Source organism: Phaenicophaeus curvirostris, chromosome 24 (genome assembly GCF_032191515.1).
Source record: "Phaenicophaeus curvirostris isolate KB17595 chromosome 24, BPBGC_Pcur_1.0, whole genome shotgun sequence".
Taxonomy (NCBI): domain Eukaryota; kingdom Metazoa; phylum Chordata; class Aves; order Cuculiformes; family Cuculidae; genus Phaenicophaeus; species Phaenicophaeus curvirostris.
The window spans coordinates 896569-920852 of NC_091415.1; the positions used below are offsets into that span (position 1 = coordinate 896569).

Consider the following 24284-nt stretch of genomic DNA (forward strand, 5'->3'; position numbering starts at 1 on the left):
AACCTTTAATATTTCAGTGCACAGTCTTGAGATTACAAGATTTCACCCCACAACCATGCAGTCCCTTCATTTCTTCTCTCTATTAAGGAAAACACTTCTTTCCATCATTTAACTCTGCTTATTTTCTCACCCGGTTGCCACAATCCTCCTTTCCGCGTCAGTGTGCTCTGCCTGCATTTTTGGGGTGTTATTTGGAGACAACACATCACCAAGAGCACACACTTTTCTCTACATTTGTATGACTTGGCGCACAAGGGAGCCGTCCTCCTTAAATATTAATTACAGTTGCTTTGCTAAGAACAAAAATAGCGCTTTATTTTTCAATCGCAAAGAATCACGCAAGCCAGCTCTTCTTGCAACCTAACGCTTGGCAGAGGGAAGCAATCTTCAAAAGGGAAGCTAAATCGAGAGAAAGCTGCTCTGAGCTGCACTTTCCTAGAGCCCATTGACTCCAGTGCCTCAGCTGGGATCAGGAGTGCTCGTGGAAAGCAAACTCCATCATCCTGCCCGTGCTTGCAGTTTGGCTCATGGTGCAGAGAGGTTTCAGAGCACGTAAACTGCGTTCCTTCTGGATGAAATAGATGCGCTCCAGGAACTCACCTAATGTGCTCTTAGTGCTAATGGGCATTCAGGCCATGGACCAGACTAGGACTGCTCTAAAATCAGTCCTCCCTGAGAAGTGCACAGTAGGGATGCTTGGTCCTCTGCACCAGCTCAGCTCCCGCTGAGCTGCCCTTCCTGTCAGTGCAGACAGAAACTTATTCTTCCCCTGCAACTGATATCAGAACTCATTCTCAATGATAATCCTATTTAGTGTTTTTTGAGGTTTACACGGTGCCTTGACCTTTTCTCATCAATATTAAACTGAGAAAAGCTCGAATGGCTTCCTTCTGCCTCTTCAGAGGGGAGCTAGGAGAAGGCTGTTGTCAATTTAACAGAGACTGACACCTCCGTTACGCCACTGCATGAGAGCCCTTTTCTAGTAATCAGTGTCTGAAACGAGTAGAAACAGGACTTAAATTTACCACTTTGAACATGAATCAATGGAGCATTATTGCCAGCACACATCCTTCACTGTCACACGTTTCAGTCGTGCTGGTGGTTCAGGAAGATTTAAGCCCTGTCTCCCACCCAGCTTCACACCTGCGAGATCTCCTCTTTTTCAAGCTCACTCTGATCTCTGCATAATGAACCAAAATATGAAACCCTCAGCTTCTGCCGTGCTTTAAACCTTCCCGCAAGACCCTAGGATTGTGTACAGATGGGCAATCACGGTCAGCTCACAGGAGGCAATCACAACTTTTACTTGGTGCCTCTTTCGTTTTCCTGCCTACTTACATCTGCCGAGCCGTCTGTTCCTCAATCCAGGGAGCATCCATCATGTAATAGGATGAGTCCTACTGAGTCAGACACTCTGCTTCAGCTCATGAAATGAGTTGGCATGATATTCCAGCCTTGGCACACTAGAAGCAAAAGACTTCAGTCCTTTTAGATATTTTTCTGCTACGGAGGAATAGCAAGAAGCCAGATTAAATAATAGAAACATTCATTCAGCAAGGCAGCTGCTGAATGAAAATATGCAAAAGAGATGAAATTAGGTAAAAGACATCTCTCTTGCCGAGGGTCAAAGCAAGTGGTAGGCTGGGCAGAAGGGATACAAGATTTGGGGCTGCAGAGGGCTGAGCAGGATGAATTCCACCACTAATGAGCTTAGTGAATAAGCTCATTACCTAACGAGCTCTATTGAACAAGCTTGATTTCCAGCCTAGGGAAAGCTTTCCGAATAGATAAAACATAGGTAAACAGCTCCATGGGTTCATACATAAAGATATATCAGTAGCTCAAGAGCAAAGTCATGGTCATTGTCCATCTTGTCTAAAAGAAGAGATGTCAGGATGTACCAGAAAAGCAGCAAACGGGAGAGGCTCTTTTCCAGCTGTGACCTTTCTCTACGAATTCGGATACAAACAAGGACGCACACCAATGTGACTTGTTAAAACACACACCCTAATGACTTCCCTTTGTGTTAAGTGTTTTACCCTCCATGTCTGACACCACAGAGCTGGACCAGGCAGCCGTCAGCAATCCTTTCCAATCAAATTATTCCATAATTGTATGAACAAATGCTCCCAAACCAGTGCAACTCTGTGGGTTTTCATCTGAAACACCAACCTTGCTTTTCTGGCCTGGGAAGAAACGTCAGATCAGATGCCAATTTAGAGGACTTGCCAAGTGGCCCGAAGGAAATCTCACACCCACGCTGTCTTGTGGACAATTTAAGACCCAGAAGGTAGGAGCCTTGAAGTAACCAGTCTTTAAAGAACGGTCCCTCAGGTACCCACAGTAGTTTCCAAAGTGTAGTTTCTATTCTGTTGGCTCAGAAGTGAAAAGAGAGGAGAGGAGATTTGCAGATGCTGAAAGAAAAGACTTTATATCTTAATTTTGTCTTCTATGTAGTGACATTTGGGTTTAGTTTTACTATTTTTTTCTTAGATTTTCAGCAGATACTGAAGTATTATTTGAACTATTCAGCTCCTATGGTTGTGCCTCAGACATGGCCACTGTCCATCCTTGGTCATCGTCTGAGCAAAGCTAAAAAATGTTTGAAGAGGAAAAGGGAAGGAGAACGCCTGAACTTGGAAGTAGAAGTGCTAATATAAGTATTGGCAGTATAAGTGCTAATTTAGAGGGGAGATAAAGATTTTTAGGAGAAAACACGTGTTTAGTCTTTAAAAATACAAACATTTAAACCTATGTGTGCATCCCCCCAAGCACATCCCAGGGTGAATCGACCTGCACGCAGCTCACTCGCACTGGTCAGTATCTACTCACATGACTGCAGCCTGGCACCAAACACACTGTGAGCTGGAAATGAATTTCAGCAGCTTTTATGATTCATGTTTTGTCAGAAACAAAGGAGGCGTCAGTAGCTGCCGCATCAGCCGTGTCCGGGGGGTTCGTTTGCTGGTGCAGCACGTCAAACCCACTAGCTGGGCATGGCGCTGGCTGCGTGCGTCCTTCCAGGGCAGCTGCACTGACAGCCCCTTGCGACTGCACCTATGCAAATGGGTTTAATGCTTCTGCCCACTCCAATCACAGTGTGTATTGGGAGTCACTTCATCATAGTGAGTCACACTAGTGAAAAACAAGTGTCACTGGCAGCGAAACTGGGCTTTGTGGATCTGAATAGGTTGGGGTGGAACTGAGGAGACGTGTTACGCAGAGATGGGTTTTGCACTGCTTTATGGGCAAGCCGTTCTGGCACGAGATCCTTCTGGTGTTGGGTCCTCCTGTCATCTTTCGTGTTTACCAGGGCTTTCCTTGGACACCCTGCAAAGAGCAGCGATTTCCAGCTCGCAGTGTTAGATGGAACTATAGTTAAAGCACTTAGGAAAGCTGTTGGATGGGATTTGTGTGCAGCCGTTAATAACTGCCTCCCTGGCAATATGAAAACAGAGTGGGCAGACAGCACATCTACTACCTATAGCGCTTGGCTACACGATAAATTAAATCCACCCATTAAGTGCCCCCCAAACTGAGAGGAAGGGCATTACTCTGAACATCTGTGCATACCGACGCTTTATCTGCCATCTGAAATCCTTATGACAAAAACTATTGGTGACTAAAGGCAAGTCAGACAAGGGTTTACAGAATTTTGTAGGGAATAAGCGTGGCAAACGCACCCTGTGCAATAGCATCTCTGCTGAACTTGGTTTACAATATCAGACAGTGCTGGTGGAGTATTTCCAGCCTCCCTGTACCTTGATATGTTCCATTTCATGGGTTACTCTTAGCTTGTTCTCAGCCTCATCACTGCATTGCACAGAATGATCTGCCTCCTCTCAGAATTCAGCATTGCATTTGACAGAGGGAGCCATAAAACATGTTGTAGGATGTCTTGTGTCTTGCCTTTCTGGACACTGTTTCTCCCTTGTGAGCTGTCACAGTGGCTTAGCGTAATGGGCTTCTGAAGGGGTTTTTTGGCAGCCATACAGCTGCCAAAGGACAAGGTGAAGGGGTTTTTAGACAGCCACTACCATCTCCCTCATCCAATCCTATCACCAGGGCATGACATAAATCAAAGACAGCAGCATCTGTGCAAGCTCTCGCTGTGACTCAGGACAACGGGCTCCATGAGAGCACGACAGAGCTATGACAACTGTGTGCTTCCCATGGCAACCTTTGGCAGGTATTGGGAAGGCCCCGATGGCCGGTTGTGTGAACCTTTGTGTCAGGATTCTGGAGTCCAGGGAGACTTAGATTTCACTACGAGATGACAGGGATCCAAAGTTTTCTGCAGCGTGCTCTGCTCTCCAGACACCTGAGAGCAGTTGCCAGCTGCTGGGCAATGAACTTTAGAGTGGGAGAAAACCTGATAGACCAAATCCCCAGAGCTGTGGAATTTATCAGGTAATGGTCAGGTATCTCCCATCCCATGCTTGGATCACTCCAGCTACAGTTCTGCTGCAAGACAGGCACCGTCTCTGGCCAGAGGTCCAGGGAGAGAAGGAGACCTAGCAGTGGTCACCCTGTAAGTGCATCAGGAATTAGCTCCTCTGCCTTACTTCCAAATGTGCAATGCAATCTAAATAAAATATCAAAGAATTTGATCTCCTCTCACAGATAAAAGGAGAGAATGGTGAAGAAAATCACACAGAATTTTAGATGACAGAATGGACTTTGTTCCGCAGGGCTGCGTTTTCCTGCTGCATAGGGAAAAGACTGAAAATGAGTTAGCAAAACGCAAGCAGAAGGTGTTTCTTTCCCAGACGCTGATTTATTATTTAATACTGAAACACTATAAATAACAAATCTGCAGAATCATCGAGCCAAGGAACATATGTGTGCATGTAAAGAAACACACAGGTGCCTCGCGGGAGGCTGCCAAAGGGTTGTCATCCACGCAGCCCGCGAGGGGCTGCTCCTGCCGGGCCAGGGAACCAGCAGAGCCAGTGAGGAGGTTCCACACCCACCCCACCTATCGCTGCTCACAGATGTTTCTGTCCCTCTATTGGCCTTCTCTCAAAGCAAAATTTGCCTGTAAATATCACTTTTAATAGACGAGAGCTATAGATTTTGCCAGCAGCAGGACCAGGCCATCTGCCCCACACGGGATGGGGAAGTGGGATGCCTCGGTCTCAGGCAGTCGGGCAACATCAAAATTACACCCAGCAGCTTCCCGAGGTGGAATGTACGTGCGTACGAGCACTGTCACACATAGGTACAGCGTAAGACAGCAGCAACAGCCCATCTAACTTACAGTGTAATGTAAGGTTGTGAACATTTACTACATAATCCATTTTAAAGTGCCCTTGGATAGGAGGAAAGGGATTCTTCCCCTCTACTCCACTCTTATGAGACCCCACCTGGAGTCCTGGGTCCAGTTCTGGCATCCCAACATAAGAAGGAAATGGAACTGTTGGAGCAGGTCCAGAGGAGGCCACAGAGATGATCTGAGGGCTGGAGCCCCTCTGCTATGAGGACAGGGTGAGAGAGTTGGGGTTGCTCAGCCTGGAGAAGAGAAGGCTCCTGATGCAGTGGGAGGTGTCCCTGCTTATGGCAGGGAGGTGGAACTGGATAATCTTTAAAGTCCCTTCCAACCCAAACCATCTTATAATTCTATATTTTGCCCCTCACTCACTTCCCAAAAATATCACACGTGGACAATGAAATTACCATAGTTTTTTTAGTGTATAGGCATCAAAAAGTTGTTCTTTATGTGCTGATACATGCGGAGACCGTGTTAGAATGAGGGGAAGTGTCAGTGCTGCAGCCCTGGCCGGTGACCCCAGTGCAAAGCTGTCTCACAACTCGACTGCTACAGCACTCACAGCGCTGCCGAGCCCGTAACCCTGCGACCGCTCTGTGGAGCAAACATCTGGTGTCTGAGATGATCTCGGTGACGTGAGATGATTTCAGAGACTAATGCTCTCCCAGCTCACTATTGACACATGGGGATGGGTAAATGAGATTTACTTTGGCATCTCATTCACTTCTCAATCCATCTTCTCCAGTGCTTTTCTTTTCTCCCCTCCAGCCCGTACATGGAAAGGTCAGTCAGTTTAATTATGGATCTTAGACATGTGCATGCCATTCGCAGCTCCGCGACGCGTGCTCTGGCAACTGGAGCTCTGCTGCACGCTCCTACCGACCAAATATAAAAGCAACAGGTTTCTTATTGTGCACAGAAACCACCCAACATAGTCACTGAAGTGATAATAAAATAAACAAACGACTGAAGAGCAGTGAGTGCTAACGATATTTCTGCCTTGCCCCCAGACTAGCAGAATAGGCTACAGGTATTCACCAAGTTCATCGCCTTCCTAAGCAAACACTGACACCTCCATTCTAGAGATGGGAAATCCAACTCGGCCAACAACAGAGCTTCTCCTACACCAATCATCCCATACAGAATTCCCTGCTCCTATTCCAGGGCAGCAGCTTTCTGCAGTGGAACCGGTGTGATCCCTCAGGCCATCGCCAGTCCCAGAGTGACCTGGGGGCAGCCGTGACCACATTACTCTGTTCCTTCAAAGCCCCCGACTCCCACAGAGGGTGACCAGAACAGGTCACCTCCTGACAGTCAGCAGGTGACGCAGATATTAGGATGCTTGTGCAGAGGCAATCCCATGCTTTTCCTCACTAATTTCCTCATGGTAGTCTCGCTAATCCCTGTAACATTACCAAGGAAAAGATCCTGATACCCAGCTGGGTGGTTTGATACTAGTCTTTCCTCTCTGCATCACAGCTCTGTTCCACACTCCTACATTCCAGACCCTTTGAGAACTGGAGGAACAAACCCATTAATCTGATCTCTTCTCTCTGGCAACCAATGACAGGAGTTGGACTCCACGATCCTTGTGGGTCCTTTCCAACTCAGCACACGATTCTACAATTCTCATATAACTGAGAGAGGTGTGTGGTTTCTGTCTCCTTAGAGAATCCACAATGCTCTACAGGGTTCAAAACAAACACACACACAGGGAGATTCCTTACAATGCCTGACAGCCTTTGGAAACAACACTGTAGTGGGTTCCAGGAACTCATACTGCAGTATAAACTTCCCTTTGAAATAAAAGACACTTTATGATTCTTAATTGCATCCTAACCTTTCATTAATTGGGCTTTTATGCAGCGAGAAACATCACAATAACAGGTCTGCAACCCCTGCGCTGAATGCAAATGGGCTGCGATCGCGGGGAGCACCTGAGTGTGCCAGGGCGCCCGCTGCCGCGGGAGCTAATGGACTCAATCCAGCACAACCGAGACCTCCTCATTATCCAGTGGCCTTTGTTTCACTGGAATTACTTTCAACACAAGCAGTGTCTGAAAAGTGTTCCCTGTACACAACAAATACTGGCATTCACTCCTCAGAGGTGTCCAACAGCCCGGGGAAGTGATGGCTTTTCAACAGCTCAGAAAAGTCACATTTTAGATTTATTTCCATAATAATTAGCCCAGTGAATGGTTTTGTCAGAAAGATTTATTTCCTTTCCTCACATTTATGTTTTCATGTCATTTCAGAACTTCCCATAAACAACAGGGTTTACAGCTAATGAAAGTACTAATCCCCAGGGCAGTGACTTTCTTTACAGCTTCAGCTGCCCAAGCGCAGTCAGCCTGTGTCTGTGCCACGATTCCCGAGGGATCGATCCTGCAGGATGCTCAGCACGGCCCCAGCCAGGTCTGGAGCTCACCTGCAACGCACAGAACCCGCAGGATGAGGCCATCAAGCATGAGCTCAAGGCTTGAAAGACACAGACCCTATTGCTAGTGAGAAAAGGGAGAGCACAAGCAGGAAGGGCTCTGCCCCCGCTGCGCAGGGATGGCCTCATGCCCGAGCCTCAGAATCATGGAGTTGGTAACCTTGGGAAAGAACTCTGAGCTCATCTGGTCCAACTATGAGCCCAACACAACCGTGCCGACTAAACCATGTCCCAAAGTGCCTTTGAACCCCTCCAGGGATGGAGACTCCACAGCTGCCCCGGGCAGCCTCTGCGCCAACGCTTCACTCCTCTGTCAGGGAAGGAATTGTTCCCTCACAGCTGAGAGGAAACGCTCATTGCAGTCTCAGGGCCAGATTTCCTCTCTCTTGCTTTGCCAAGGGGTGGGCTTCTCAACCCCAGCTTTAGGACCAAAACCCAGGAGCAAAATCTGCCTTGCTTTCTTAGTCTTCCTATTTCTTATGCAACCTCATGAGCAATCCCCAACCTTTTCCAACCCCTCCACAAAGCCCCAGAGCCGCAGTGGAGCAGTTTTTCGCTGGGGGCGAGCGCAGCTGCCTGAGCCCCTCTCTGGGAGCAGGAAGCCCTCGGTGCAGCCGTGCACGGGGCTGCGGGCACCGCGAGCAGCTGGGGTGCGGGACCCTGCCCCCGGCGCAGGGAGCCCACACAAACCCCTCTGCATGAGGATGGGTTGGGATAAAAGCCAGATCCTGTGTGCTGCCCGAGCCCTTCTGCTCCGCGGCACGAGGGCGAGCTGGGATAAAAGCCAGATCCTGCATGTGTCCTGTGCACGAGGACAGGTTTTACTCCCAAATTTCAAGGCCAAGGTTCTCAAAGCCTCCAGGAGAGCCCAGGCCCCATGAGGCTGCGGAGGAGCCAGCAGCACCTGAGACCTCTCCCCTCCCCTGGGCTGGCTGGGAATATTTCCCAGCAGAAACTCGTAGTCTCTAGGGGATCACAATGCCATTTGTTCTAATTCTTGTTGACATTTCATTTCACACACTATTAAATGAACCCCTTCAGAAGGATGAAGCAGAAATTTGCTTTAGAGGAGAGAAAAACAGTGAGTGCTTTCGGATAAAGCCAGCTCGTGGTTTGTTTTGCAGAGCACCCTGCACGGCCCCGCTGTACCTGATGCTGTACGCGGGGACCCTGGCAGCAACGTCCCTGCTTAACGCCACGAGCTGCCAGCACTCCACAACTGCCAAGGGGAGGTTTGCGGGGAGCACAGCTCCCAGTTCCAGGGGATCGCGTCACACTGAAAACAACTGGAAAACACAGAGTAAGAACAGCTGTAAACCCACAGCTTCCTCCCACCTTCCACAGGCCTGAATTCCCAGCATGATGCATTTATATTCTGGGGTGATTAAAGCTCAGCAAAGTCATTAATACTGAGATGTTCCTCACTGTTAGGAAACAAACTTTCTTATTTAAAGCAAATCATCCCCTTTTCTCCTTCTAATTCTGCTTTCTTAAGGCAACTGAAAGATGCTGGGGAGGGGTCAGGTCCTAATACAGCCAATCAACTGCTCAATGAATACTGTAAAGATACAAATTCTAGGGATAAATAAAGGAATTTCGGCATGGCAAGGCATCAGAGCAGCCTGCAGGGAGGTGTCCCACAGCGCTGCGAGCAGGGGATGAACCGAGGGGTGTCATCTCCACCCAGGACGTGAGCGAAGCGAGGAGCAGCAGGACAGACAGGATGGCAGGACCGTGACCCTGCTAGCCCGATCCCTGCCCCAGCTGCAAAGAAATGGTAGAAACTACTGCAAAGAGCCATTCTTCTGGAACAAGAAAGAATTCTGAGAAAAATATGAACTTCTACCTTCTCCATTTTTAAACTAGAATTATGTCATATGATATCCTTACAGATATTCCCCAGGGCCAGTCAGTTTTACAGTGAATAATATCTAATCACCCATTTCTTCCCATATAATATACCACTGCCTTCTAAATCTGTCGATCTAATTAGCTCTTTCCCCTAACACTCAGTATGATTAAATCTGTATTAAAACCTTTCTGCACGGCACAAGAGCAGACACACCTGAGCATCTTCTAAATTTAGCAGAGGACAATATTTAATGGGTTATTTTTAATGGATGCTGGAATTGCTGCATAAATGAATCCTGATTTGAATTTCATAGAATGTTTTGGGTTGGAAGGGACCTTAAAGATCTTCCAGTTTCACTCGCCTGCCATGGGCAGGGACACCTCTCACTAGAGCAGGAGGCTTCTCTTCTCCAGGCTGAACAAGCCCAACTTTCTCAGCCTGTCCTCATCGCAGAGATGCTCCAGCCCTTGGTTCCTCTCTGTGGCCTCCTCTGGACCCGCTCCAATAGTTCCATGTCCTTCTTATGTTGGGGACTCCAGAACGGCGCTCCAGGTGGGGCCTCATGAGAGCAGAGGGGCAGAATCCCCTGCCTCACGCTGCTGGCCACGCTGCTTTGGATGCAGCCCAGTACATGGGTGGTTTCTGAGCTGCGAGTACACGTTGCCAGCTCATGTTGAGCTTCTCATCCCCCAGGTCCCTCTCTCAATCACATCGTACCCCAGCCTGTACTGAAACCATAGATCATCCTGACCCAAGTGTAGGACCTTGGCCTTGTAGAACCTCAGGAGGAATTTCCTCGACCTCCTTATTTTTTCCTCAGGTCTGTGCATTAAGCAGATTGGGAAGAACGATGGAGAAACCCACCTGCTCCTGTCCATCAAGTATCTTTCAGAACTAAATTAACAATGAGCACTTCATGTAAAAGGAGGTGGAAGAAATGGGGTTTCCTTATACTTCAGCTTCATCATTTTCTAAGAAGTGTCAGACTGGACACATTTGGACTCATCTCACAGCTTCCATGTGGTTTAAAGAGGGCAAACATAAGGGCTGGGAACAATTCCTGAGGATTTCCGCAACATCTGTTTAATCCGAATTTTAGGGAGATTTGCATATATTTGGGGTAATTTAAAGGCATGTGTGTGCCTCGTGGAGCAGTGACCTGATCTCCTTTTCACAGGCGGCAGGCGGTTGCTCTTGATATGAATCATCAGCACATCACAAGTCATTAAAAGATTTGTCATGCGCCGCTGCTCTGCAGACGGCAAGCGCCAAGGCAAAGCCACTTGCCCCAGCAGCCTGTGTCCTGCTCCGCATCCGCGTGTGAAGCCGCGTGCTCCAGGGAAACCCAATTTCCTTCCTCCTCCACTCAAATCGCAGGGACTCCTCGGGGCTCAGCTCTGCAGACCCAGAGGAGATGGGAGATGAAGGGCACAGCCCTGGGAAACATGGCCACAGCATCTCTCAGAATAGCAGAGCAAATACTTGCCCTGCACTCCACCAGCTCCACTGCCCAACAGCGAAAAGCAGCTCTGCTCCCTTCCCCAGAGCCCAGGAGATGGTGACATCTCCCCTAAAGCAACGGGCTCAGGAAGCAGAGACTCGGGGTTATCGGAGCTGTGCAGACGCAGAGGGAAGGAGCAGCATGGCAGGGGTTCCCCACCAAGATCTCCCCTTAGAGCCAGAGCCGAGCTGTCTCAGTCCCCGAACGGGAGTGACTCACGGCTGTTTCTGAGCTAGGAGAGGATTTGAATTGCAACTGGCAACTGAGGCAAAGCGGGAAGGATGGAAGACCTGACAGTATCAGCTCCAAGAAAAAAAAAGGGGGGGTAGAAATCTGTGCTGGGATCTCTTCCAACTCCTTTCACTGTCATTCATCAGGCAGGCAGATGGGATCCGTGCCGGTGCTGCTCGGGCTCTCGGCTGCCCTCAGAACACCCCACAAAAGTCTCCGCGTGCCTCTAACTGGAACGCTTGCTGTTGTCAGCGCAGGAATTTATCTGAATGGTGTCAGGAGGGCTGAAAGACGGTTCTTGGTCCTTTTAGCTACCCAGACACTGCTTTCATTAGCGTCCACTGGCAGAAAAAGAACCGATTCCATCTTCATAATTACAAAACCATCCACAGCAGGAGACAACAAGGTTGTTCCTTACAGAGGATTTGAATTACTCCAGTTACCGTGGCTGAAGCCTCCCATTGAGGGAAGCGGGAGGGCTGGGAATACTTTCGAGCAACCCATTGTGCCTGATTGGTTAGACTCAATAAAACTAGATGGGAGAATCTTTTTTTGTTCCCTTTAGGCTATACAAGCTCGAAGCCTTGTAAAAATCTCTGTGCCCCCTTCAGGGCTGTCACTTGAACAAAACACAGGCACAAGCAGGAGAATGGAGAAACCAATATTCTGGGTGTATTTAGGCTGCCTCTTGCTGAAAGAACAGTTTATCCTCACACATCATGCGGTGAATTCAAAGAGGGAGGGCAGAGGCATTGCCCCCTCCTTGTGCCAGTAAAGAAACTGAGGCACAGAATGGAGAGGGGCCTGGGAAAAGGACTTGCTCCTGCGCATGTTAGAATAGGAAAAGCCAGAGAGCAAACCATGTCCTGGGCTGCATTAAGAGCAGTGTGGCCAGTGGGGCAAGGGAAGGGACTCTGCCCCTCCGCTTCTCTCTCATGAGACACCACCTGGAGCCCTGCATCTAGTTCTGGAATCCCCAGCATAAGGAGGACATGGAACTGTTGGAATGGGTCCAGAGGAGGAGGCCACAAAGATGATGCCAGGGCTGGAGCACCTCCCATATGAGGACAGGCTGAGATTTGGGGTTGCTCCGCCTGGAGAAAAGGCTCTGGGGAGACAGGGCTGGAACTGGATGGGCTTTGAGGTCCCTTCCAACCCAAACCATTCTCTGATTCTAAAAGGAGATCCAGTACATTACCGTACATGGCTGTACCTAGCTTCCAGCAGGGCCCAGAAGGAGAAGATGCTGTGAACCCATCCCTGACCAAAGCACAGGTCTGTTCCCAGAGTGGATCCACTCCGCAAGCAGAATCCAGCCTGGAGGTCGACCTCCCGTACAAATGAAGTTCTCATGACTCATTAAAATGCACTTTTTCTTCCTCTTTTTCTCTCTGCCAGTCAATAAGATAAACAACAGCCCAGCAGAATACAAAAGGACTTGCTTTGTGCATTGTGGATTCTCAAAGATGCTTTTCAGCATTAGATAGCAAGCACAAAGGCTGAGCTGGTGATGAGTTTATTTCTGTACAAACATGTGTTCCCCTGGTGTCACTTTTGGCATGGAAGAAAAGAAACATGTTTCCTCCTAAACACTTCAGAAATGGCCAGAGGATTTAAAGCGGATCCTCATTAAAAGATTTGTAATCCTGTCTCTGAAAAGCATGCAGAGCAATGGGTTCGCCTTAAAAACCTACTGGTTTTTACATAATCCTCTCCTATTCAGCCAGACGGCCACCTTACATTTAACTTGAAGCACAGATACAAGTTCAGGTTGGTTTAGAATTCGACACTGAATAGAAACTCTGATTTGAGACCATAGCTATGAACTCACTCTCATCCCCAGGAGCTGTGATGGACATTAAGAACTCCACCAAACCTCTGAACATCCTCCTGGCTCCAAGCTCATTACATTTCCTAAATAAGGTTTCCCCTAAGAAAAGATTATTTTTCTCTTCATTTCCACCTCTGATCAAAACCTGAACACCTAAGCCAGACCATCCTGTTAAACTATAACCAGATAATACTTGCAGTCGTGTTTGCCTAAAATCTTTTTTTGAGGGATAGGAGAGTTGTTCTTTCTGAGCGAAACACGTATTTATGAGCTACAATTGCTCTGCTGGTGAGAACAAGGCACCCGTTCCGCACTCCATGCTGTATCAACAAAGCACTTAAGCACCCATTTCAATTGGGCAGGTGTTCAAACCCTTGAGCAGAGCACGTCTCCAAGCAGGCGGCCGCCCGCGCTGGGTTAAGCAGCAGCTTTGCTGTGCTCTACAGCTTTAGTCCTCTGCTAAGCCGCCTAAGGCAGCACCACCGCCTCTCAAGAGCTGGCAGAGAAAGCTGCAGAAAGCAGTGCCCTGCGCTCCCCAAGGAAATTAAAGTGCTCATGCTGGAGCTGCTTTCTGCAACAGGGAACCAAAGACGCTTGCATTACCAGTGAAGTATAAGATACCGCGAAGCTGGGCTGTTCTTTGGCAGTTCCTACCCAAGCTGAAGCTCTGTCTTCTCTCAGGACAACCTTACAGCCTGCTCCTACGTTTACTTTGCAAAGAAAAGGAGAACATGCACAAAAATTAACGAGAAAGATTTTTTTTCCTTTACTTAAGCATCACCTGAAGGTTTAAATTTGGTAATTAGAAGTCTCTCTATGCTACTGCATGAATTTTTAAATATAATCATTAAAAATAAAATATACCCTTAGCGCGATCCACCTTACGTAACGCCCTCCACAATGTAAAAATAGCCAGTACAACTTTCTAGTACTTGGTGTGCATCACAGCCCCGGCGCACGCAGCCCTCGAGCCCCATCCTGTTCCCCCAAGATCTTCCCTTACAGGAGATTTAGCCTTTGGCTGCAGAATGTCCACAGTGAAAAGGATGAGACCCAACTCTCTCTGCACCCCAAAGCCCAGCCCGAACCCCTCCCTCGCTCCAGCACCCACCAGCAAACAAGCGTGATGGGCCCCGAGGCTCCCAGGCTGCCAAGGTGGCCGTACTGCGGGGTCTGCTCATCTTTCTGCATGCAGCAACTCCCTTCTGCAAACCCATGTGGCATTTTCAAGAGCTGTTTATGTCTGGAGATCACAGAATCATAGAATTATGGAACATTTTGGGTTGTAAGGGACCTCAACCTGGGCCAGGGCCTCCCCACTCTCAGCATAAAGAATTTCTTCCGAATGTCTAATCTAAATCTTCCTCCTTCCAATTTAAAGCCATTCTCCTTCATCCTATCACTCCACGCCCTAGTAAAAATCCCTCCCCAGCTTTCCTGGAGCTCCTCTCAATATTGGAAGCTGCTCTAAGGTCTCCCTGCAGCCTTCTCTTCTCCAGGCTGAACAACCCAACTCTCTCAGCCTGGCTTCATAGCAGAGGGGCTCCAGCTCAGGGGGATCCACTCATCTTTCTGCATGCGGCGACTCCCTACTGGAAGCCCATGTAGCATTTTCAAGAGCTGTTTCATGTCTGGAGCTCAAAGAGGCAGCGCTCTGCAGCGTAGCTTGGCTCCTGGGTAACTGAATTACCAGAGAACCCTAAATCTTCTGTTATTCTGGTCCAATAAATATTAAAGTCAGGGAAAAATCTCATTAAAAGTCCCCAGAGTACAAATACAAAACAGAGCTGTCTTTGCGTTTGTGCTGAAATCAAACAACGCATTAATAGTGCTCAGTAAAGTCTCCCGTGTGTCGGTCCATGCAGCTCTGCAGCTGAACCCCTGCCACGCACGATGGGACGACCACGAATGCTCCTCCGTTCCAGATAAAGCTCCCAGGAGATTCTCAGCAGCAGCCAAAAAAAACTGGAATACCAGTAAGAACTCCAGAGTGGAAAGAAATGACCATGTGAGAATGATAAATGCGCTGGAAAATAAGGAGAGCGAGGCTATATATCAGTGCAGGTACATAAATCATGGAGAAGCATGATGAATTTGTTATGCCAGCTATGCCTGTTGAACAGTTAAAGCAATGCTAAAATATGATTGAGGCCCATGTGAAGAACTCCAGGCAAGTCTCCCAGGCCATCGGCCCTGTCTGGAGTAACTGATGAGCGCTGTGCTCACCTAAGCTCACAGTAAATTAGGATCTGGCCAGTTTTAGCTACAGAGAGCATCACAACTGTGCACACGCCAGGCCAAACTCCGTTAGGGAGCCAGACACACCTTTATTCTCCATTTCCCACCTGTACTCTGTCCCAAGCCTGTCCACCTCTTCAAGCCTTCTCCTGAGGCACCGGCAGAGGCTGCCCAGGAAAGCGGTGGAGTCTCCAACCCTGGAGGGGCTCAAAACACATGCGGTGGTGGCACTTGGGACACGGTTTAGCAGGCACGATGAGGTTGGGCTGACGGTTGGACTGGATGATCCTCAAGGTCTTTCCCAACCTTATTGATCCCATGAGTCTCCGGTCTCCTGGGTTGGCCCTGAACCCAACCCCAGGGTGGCAGCCGGGCAGCAGCACCCAGGAGCCTGGCAGGGGATGCGCGAAAGGGGCTCAGGACCTGATGATCCTCCCAGATCCTCCCAGGCCAGGGGAACAGTATCCCTTGGCACGCGGATCCTGCGGATCCAGCTCAGCGCGTGGCTCCAAGTGAGGATCCAGGTCGGATGAGGCATGGGAGCCCTGCCCGCGGGCCCCAGCCCGGTTTGCTGTGTCACCGCACAGCTATTTATAGCCTCACAGTTGTATCCAGGGAACCGGAGGATGTTGACAAGTATTCTTCTATGAATAAAACATGGCTATTTTCCTGGCTGGAGAAGCTAAGAGCTGCTTTACATTCACCGCTTCACTCTCTGATTGGATTCGGCAGCCAGTTACTTCAGGCACAAAAAAGGGATTTGAGCCTTGGCCTGCGAGAATACATTACAAACACTGGGTCAACACAATCTCTGTTGCGATGAAATGCCACTATTCTATCAATAGTATGGAAGAAATTATAAAAGTGCAGGAAATTGGCTTTTTTGGCAGATAGCATCCTTTTCTCTAGTTTTTCTTTCCCTTGAAATCAAGATACCCCTCCTTGTCAGCCAGGCACAAACATTTCATTCGGAAATTATAATTACAACTGGAATTTAAAAAGAAGGTGTGTCCACAGTTTCTTTCCAAACACTAAATCGCACAGGGAGAAATGTTGCTCGCTTTCCTGTCATGATGCCTGAGCAGAAGGGGAATTTAAGGGCAGGGGCTGCCCACTCTGTCCTGAATTCGTACTGCTTGGATGAAATCAGGTATCCAGCGTCATTGCGCAGCCATGGAAGTCCAATGCAATAACACAGACAGACAGCCAACACCACCCTTGCCCTTCTAAAGGCTGAGCCGCCTCTTTTAGATCCATATCCAGGGAAAGGGCAAGCCCCGCTCTTCCTGCTGTGCCTTCGTGCTCTTCCGACTTCGCAGGGGGAACGAAGGAGCCTTAATCTGAATGTGATGCAATTTATTCCTGCCCATACCCTTTCAACCACCAGCCTAGGAAGGGATGGGAGGCAGGGTGCTGGGGGGTTTTAGTTTCCTACAGTGGTATCCAAGATAGGAAACGACACAAGGAAGGTCAATTTGGTGGATACGATTCTCTATACAGTTTGGAAGTAGGTCAAGCAATATAGGACTTGGCATCACTCTCAAAGTAATCATAAAGGGAATTAAATTTAGATCCAATAATGAAGGCGCTTGAAAAAGTGAAAATGCCAGGGTTGTTTCTGTGGCCCCTCTTCCCTGAAAGAGCAACCCCACAACTCTGTAGTCACCTCTGAGGGAAGTATACAGACATTGCCATTTTACACACACAAAAAAGCTGGTTTTCTTTAGCCATCGATTTTATCAGCCTTCCTGGACAAATCACCCTGTGGCTGAGCATGGTGCTTCATCTCAAAGCACCACAGAGGTGATTCAAGAGCTGGAGCCCCTCTGCTGTGAGGCCAGGCTGCGGGAGTTGGGGTTGGTCAGCCTGGAGAAGAGAAAGCTCTGGGAAGACCTTAGAGCAGCTTCCAGTACTGAAAGGGGCTCCAGGAAAGCTGGCGAGGGGAGTTTTACCAAGGCCTGGAGCGACAGGATGAGTGGGAATGGCTTTAAATAGAAAGGGGGAAGATTTAGATTAGACATTAGGAAGAAACTCTTCATGATGAGGGTGGGGAGGCCCTGGCCCATGTTGCCTAGAACAGTGGTGGCTGCCCCATCCCTGGAGGGGTTCAAGGCCAGGCTGGATGGGGCTTGGAGCCCCTGATCCAGCAGGAGGTGTCCCTGCCCACGGCAGGGGTGGGACTGTATGGGCTTCGAGGTCCCTTCCACCCCAAACCATTCCATGAGTTCATGATCTCAGAAAGCTTTCTTTTCAGGTTCAAAAAGGATTAGGTTTAACGCATACTTTTCATAGCTCACTAAACTGCTTGGTTTGAGTTTGATTCACAAGAAAAATAACAAACTATCGTCAAAAGTCCATTTTGCAGCATTTCAAACCATCCCGCATCAGAAACCTTGCAAGAAGAAAGCCTGACCTAATGCGATTACCCAGGCTACTATTTTCAGGGCTAACTGCACTGAGGAAGAACAGAAAGAAAAGCACATTACTGACTGATAAATAAAATAAAACTCATTTTCTGATTTATTCTGTAAATCAAAAGGCTAAAAGAACCTCTAAGGCTGTATTAAATCTGAGAAAAACGAAACACGAAATCAATGTTAAAGGCCATCTCAGCATCCTTTTATCTAACCAAAATTGTAAACACACTGCTACATTCCCAAAGCACAAAATCCATTTACACTTTGCATACTTGAGAAGAAGCCTAATGCATTTTGAAAACCACAGACTTAACCGCGTGCTTCTCCCGTTTAATACAACGGGGCTTAGTAAGATTTGCAGGAGGCACAAAAGGCGAATTGAACCCGAGAGTTGAACACAGTTTCAGGTTCCCAGCAGAGAGAAAAACCTAGTGATGGAGAAAATGCAGCACCAGCAGGGATCAAAGCAGGATAATGGGTGACCGGAAAATACAGAGGAAAGGCACGAAACACAGACTCAGTGCTCAGCTTCTCACAGTGCTTCTCCAAACACTTAGCAGATGATTTGTAACAACGGCAGAGTTGGTTTTCAAGCCTAGTTCCCAGAAGGATTTTATTTCTTGTGGATAACTGCATTTCAGAGCTACCCAGGTCTTGTTAGCTTTGAGTAACACGACTGGAGAGCCAAAATCTGAAGGAAAAGGCTAGTTTGTCTCTGTGAGTCAGCGCTGCTCTGGTCAGCGTGGATGAACATGGCCTCACTGAAGAAGATGGTGCTTCCTCAGGGAGGCTTCATGGAATCATAGAATGTTCTAAGTTCGAAGGGACCCACAGAGATCATCAAATCCAACGCCTGCCCCTGTACAGGACAACCCTAACACCGAGTGTCTGAGGGCGTTGTGTAAATGCAGGAACATTGGTCAGGCTCGGCACCATCCTGCTCTGGCATTACCCGATGGCAGGTCAGTAATTCTCCCTGAGAAGAGCAAGTTTAAAATTCTGAATATCACAGAATTGTTTTGCTTAGATAAGACCTGTAAGATTGAGTCCAACCATCGATCCAGCCCTGTTAAGTCCCCCATCATAACACATCCCCAGGTACGACATCTACTCGTCTTTTAAACACCTCCAGGGCTGGGGACTCAACCACCTCCCTGGGAAGCCTCTGACAGTGCTTGACAACCCCTTCAGTAAAGAAATTCCTCCTTGTATCCAACCCAAATCTCCCCTGGCGCATCTTGAGGCCATTTCCCCTTGTCTTGTCACTGGATACCAGGGACCAGAGACCAACTCCCACCTCGCTGCAACCTCCTTTCAGGGAGTTATGGTGAGCAACGAGGTCTCCCCTCAGTCTCCTTTTCTCCAGGCTAAACAACCCCAGCTCCCTCAGCTGCTCCTCGTAAGGCTGGTGCTCCAGACCCTTCCCCAGCTTTGTAAGCTCATTAAACTGTCTGCCCTCTTCTCAGCACTTACCCTCCCACCACCTTTGTCAAGCCCATAATGTTGGAGAAGCATAAAACAGATAATATTTTTCCCTCTGCCTAAAATTAGAGTCAGACATTAAGCTCAGGTTAAACTGGTATCCACACAGCAGAAAGCTGTGGGCTTATCCACAAGTGCTCTAAAGCATGGCACGAACTCAAATGACTCAACACAACAGATGCTCTTTATACCTGTCTGACCTTCTACGCAGCATGTGCTTTGATCCAAAAGCATTTATGATGGCGCTTGAGCCAAAGATCGCTGAGGAAAATAGAAAGACTCAGGTTAATGCCAACAAGCCCTGGACCAGGCTGTCAGCTGGTGGAACTCCAGTTTTGGAGCCAGTAATGCTCCTGTGCATGCACCACGACAACTTCTATTAGTTCTCCCACATAAGCGCAGGCTGAGAGGGTTTGGGTTGTTCAGCATGAAGAAGAGAAGGGTCCAGGGAGACCACAGAGCAAGCTTCCAGTATAGTACTGAAAGGGACTCCAGGAGAGCTGAAGAGGGACTTCTTACAAGGGCCTGGAGTGATAGGACAAGGGGGAATGGCTTTAAATTGGAAGGGAGAAGATTTAGATTAGAATTTAGGAAGAAATTCTTCACACTGGGGGTGAGGAGGCTCTGGCCCAGGTTGCCCCGAGCAGGGGTGGCTGCCCCATCCCTGGAGGGGTTCAAGGCCAGGTTGGATGGGGCTTGGAGCCCCTGATGCAGTGGGAGGTGTCCCTGCCCATGGCAGGGGTGGAATGGATGGGCTTTGAGGTCCCATCCAACCCAAACTACTCCATGATTCAATGGATTCTCCCCCCTCCCAAAGCACCTGTTAGAAGGGCTCTGGGAACAGAGCATCGCGCTAGGGAAGCTGCAGTGTCTGCTGCCGCGTCCTCTCCCTGGATGTCAGGTGTTGCCAAGACAACCTGTGAGGAAGATGCTGTGCACGGGCTGCGAGTGTAGGTCGCCTGAGGAAAGGGGTGAGGGGTCGAGCAGGGTGGGAACAGGTTTTCAAGGACAAACTGAATGCTTGCTTCTAGGGGGATGTGAAACTACCAGGGATAACAGTTGTCCCTTTTCCCTTCCTGCCTGCGCGGCAGCGAGCCCAATACCCCGGTTCTGACCCAAAGTCCTGAACTGTGCAAATAAATCCTCCCAAAAATAGGTTCACTGCTCCAAGCAGCGAGGAATCCGATGGGGCTTCTGTGCCTTCGCTCTCTCACCACTCCCCTTCTCACCCTGCTCCTCTCCCATCTCCATCCCGTATCCAGCAGGTGTTTCCATGGCAACACCATGCAAAGCAATCCTTCCCTCTGACACGGGTTGAATGGCTGGAAAGAACTGGCTTGGGAAAACCTGGAAATTCAACTAGAAATAGGAAAGGCAATAACTGCAGGTGATGGAAACTTGCCCAGCGAGCTCAGCCCCTCCTGGAGGTCTCGTCACGGGCTGGATGCGATTTGATGTTTCTATGTCGCATAAGGCAGGAGAAAGAAGGATTTATGTTTTCTTCTAAGGTTTGATACATCTCTGGCAGCGTCATCCCTTCATTCACACCCATCATTAGCTGTAAGTCTCCTAATTCCATTTTATCACACAGAAATGATTCTGAGGGACCTGGAGAGCAGGGATTGAACCCCAGAACCCAGATGCCTCCCTAGAATAAGCAGATACTCTTACAGCAAATGGGTGTAATTTGTGCTCTGATGTCCCACGCGGCTTTACAGCAAGTGACAAATCAATCATTAACCAAACATCACATCCTTTGATAATCAGCGTGGTTACACTAATTACGATAGATGCTTTCAGCTTTTCAGTGTGGATGCAATGCATAATTGCACAGGAACCATACTACCCTACTTTTATTCATGTCCTGAAGTACAAAGTCTCTCCAAACCTGCCATGCTCCAATAGCTGTACGCAGAGTTTACAACCCGCCCTTCCAAGTGTTTAACAGTAGCAAACGCAGAGTCCATTAGCACTACTGTTATTAAATATTAAGTAATATTCCTTGAAAAAGAACCATTACCGCTTTAGAATTACAAATATAGAGGAGGGCGCTCTCAGTCTCCTGACCCAGGGGATTAATTGGAGCAGCAGTTGCACAGCAACACGGCGCAGCAGATTAGCACCTCACCTAATGAATAACACTGCATCCAATTGGAATTGCAAGGAAATTTAGCTTGGCAGAACGCAATTAGAGCAGTCTAAATATGATTGGATTGCAATATTTCTGTATTCTTAAAAAGAAAGCCCGTCTGTAATGAATGGTAGAGAGCAGTAGATGAGGAACGTGGAATTCCCATTGGTCTTGAAGAGACAAGAGCAGAGGAGCTGAAAGGTTTCAAGTTAACGAGACAAAAATCAACAAACAGATCAATGGATGCATCTTCATGTAATTACCCTTGGGGATTCAATGCCACAACTCATCATTGGGAGTGAGAGCTCAGCTTCCTTATCAGAAAGACTGGACATTCCTATCAATAACAGGCACCGATGGTCAAAATAATACAATGCAAGTTTAGAAAAAGGCTATAATCCTTCAGAATTACTGGAGAATTGTCCTTGACGCAAGGTCTTCCCCTCCCTGCCTGCTCAGGGTCGCTGCTCTCCAAAGCAATTGGCATTTGCCACTGTGAGTGACTGGATGCTGACTGGGATGGGTGCCTGGAGCAACCAGCTCACAGGAGGCCCTGCAGGTTTCTGTATTCCCTCGCATCCCAGTGAGTGCAAGGGATCAGACCCTTGGCTTTACCTCTTATCATCGTGGAGCTTCAGGGAGCCTTTCTGGGGACGTTGTCAAAGCAGAACAGTTACATTAACTGTAGGGGACCGACAAGCGCATCTTTCAGTGCTTCTGTGTGCTCCCTGCAGTGAAGCTACTGCTGTGAGAAGGGGTTCAAGTATGGTTTTAGGCTAGAGAGCCCTTAAAAAGTGGGCACGGCATAAGTATTTGGATAGACTCTAAATCAGCACAGGGAAAGGAAGGAAACCATGTAGAAGCATTGCCTTGGGAAGGAGCCAAACAGTTCCTCGGTGTTCCCACTGCCATTCGTCACCTGGCATGGTTGGTGCAGCCCAGATGATGGGGCAGTTTGAGAAGAGCCTTGATATTGTAGCATTATGGGAAATCAAAGAGTTAAAATGTGCAGGAAGGCTTCAGCTGAATCACAGCCTGGCCTTCCTGAAAGAGGCAGGAACTGCGATAGAGCCCAAACAGCCAGGAGGCAGGTCTGAGCAGGAGCCTGGACAAGGAAAGCCCTGTGATGCTCACCCAGCTGGCAGCGAGCACAACAGCAGCCTTGGAGCATCCTGAGCCCAGGAAGGAAGCACAGCAATGACTGGCAAAAGAGCAGTGTTTAAAGCACAAAGATAAGAGGAAGTTCTGCTTAAACCACTGTTTAAAGAGGATTTTCCCCCAGAATCTGATTTTTTAAGACACAGAAATTTCATAAAAATAATAAATGCTGTAATAAATTCTGAGTCTAAACATCCTATTCCCAGTGTTTTATACCTCAAGACATCCATGCTACACGTTAAGGGATCCCTCTTATCTGACGCATGTAGAGAAAGACTTTGCAGGCTTCAGGAGAACACGAGTATTTGTGTTTTCAGGAGAAAACCATCACTTCAGAATAACGGAGACGTAGCAGACCCAAGGCTAAGGAGCCTCCTGAAGCACCTCTGCTCTCTTTTACTACCCTATTGTTTAGGCTCTGACCAGAGCCTTTTCTTTCCTTCTGTGCATGAGTTCTCCTGGGGAACCACTGTCCATGGGTGCTCAGTGACCTTGGCGGTTCCAGTGCCCCGTCCCCACCTTCCCCTTTGCTGTTCTCAGGGATGCACATCAGCTCGATTCCAACAGTCATATCACTTCTTAGCAAAAAGGGGTTTAACCCTATATTTTCATCCATTTCCCCTAGACCTCTTGGCATTAGAAGACCTGAAAATCAAGCCACTTTCATATTTAGTGTGGTTTTGGAGACTTGATTTAGAAACGGTTTGAGAAGAGCTTTTGTCTTCCTTTTTAGCCTTTATATCAGTCATTTTCTCTGATATATGATAAGCTCAGATGAGTTTAAACTGATTCATCCTATTTTGTAATGTTTAAATGTACTTTGCTGAAGCTCCATCATAATGTCACACACTTTTAAAATGAATAATTCATCCTGCCCACCTCTTCTGAAATGCCACAAGGATACTGCGCCGTTCCAGAGAGAAGCAAATACCTTTGGCTAAAAAGTACACAAGGAAACAATATTGGTGATGAAAAAATACCAACCCCAAGCTGAGCCAACCGCAAACCTCGACTTCATGGTCTCACATGGGAGAACGTGTTCAGACCTTGAAGGGAGAGACGAGGCTCTTTGCCAGGGAGGGGTCACACCAGGGATTCAGTCATTCCCTGCGTGAGGCACCAGAGCTTCACAAAGGGAGGCAAGAAGTATCTCAGCATCACTGACAGATCCAGATAAGACTCTTCTAGCAAATGCCTGTCAAGGAACTGTGTAAGAAATGACATTGATTTTATCCTCATGCTGGTGCTATTTCAGGAGAGCCTTTGTCAGCTCTATATTCGGCTGCTGTAGTTTATGTACCTTGCTAATAGGCAGGTAGAGATTTGTCAGTTTTGAACCCAGCAGGGATCAGGTTAAGACTCTGGAATGAATGCCACTTTGTGCGAAAATGGTGTTTGCCAACCGGAATAAAACACAGGGATAAATGAAAGAACTTCAAATATCAGGCAGCGGAGTTTCCTACAGCTGCAGAGCTGCTGTTGTGCAAGGGCGCACTCGTATGGGGTGAAACCTCCCTCCTCCCCTGGCATCACCCTCCCCAGGGCAGGGCTCGGGGTCTGTGGGATGCTCACAGCTCCCAGGAACACAATTGCAAAGGCACTGGGAAGGGGAAACAGCTGGGATGGAGGAAGATGAAGGTAGCAAACCCCAACCCTGGTCTTCAGGAAGAGATGGAGGGTCCCAAACCCACGCTCACTTGGATTACAAGTTCGGACTTGGTCCAGAGCAGAAAGCAT

At 48.2% G+C, this 24284-nt stretch overlaps 2 protein-coding genes across 5 annotated transcripts in view; both read left to right on the plus strand.

Moving 5' to 3' along the window:
* KCND3 (potassium voltage-gated channel subfamily D member 3) overlaps window positions 1-24284 on the plus strand; it is a 109649-nt gene that overhangs the window by 16170 nt on the left and 69195 nt on the right. The window lies entirely within an intron of this gene.
* Window positions 10807-24284, plus strand: part of WDR77 (WD repeat domain 77) — a 199523-nt gene continuing 186045 nt past the window's right edge. Inside the window, exon 1 of the mRNA XM_069876176.1 lies at window positions 10807-10810. The gene's annotated coding sequence lies outside the window, so the exon portion shown is untranslated. The remainder of the gene's footprint in view (window positions 10811-24284) is intronic.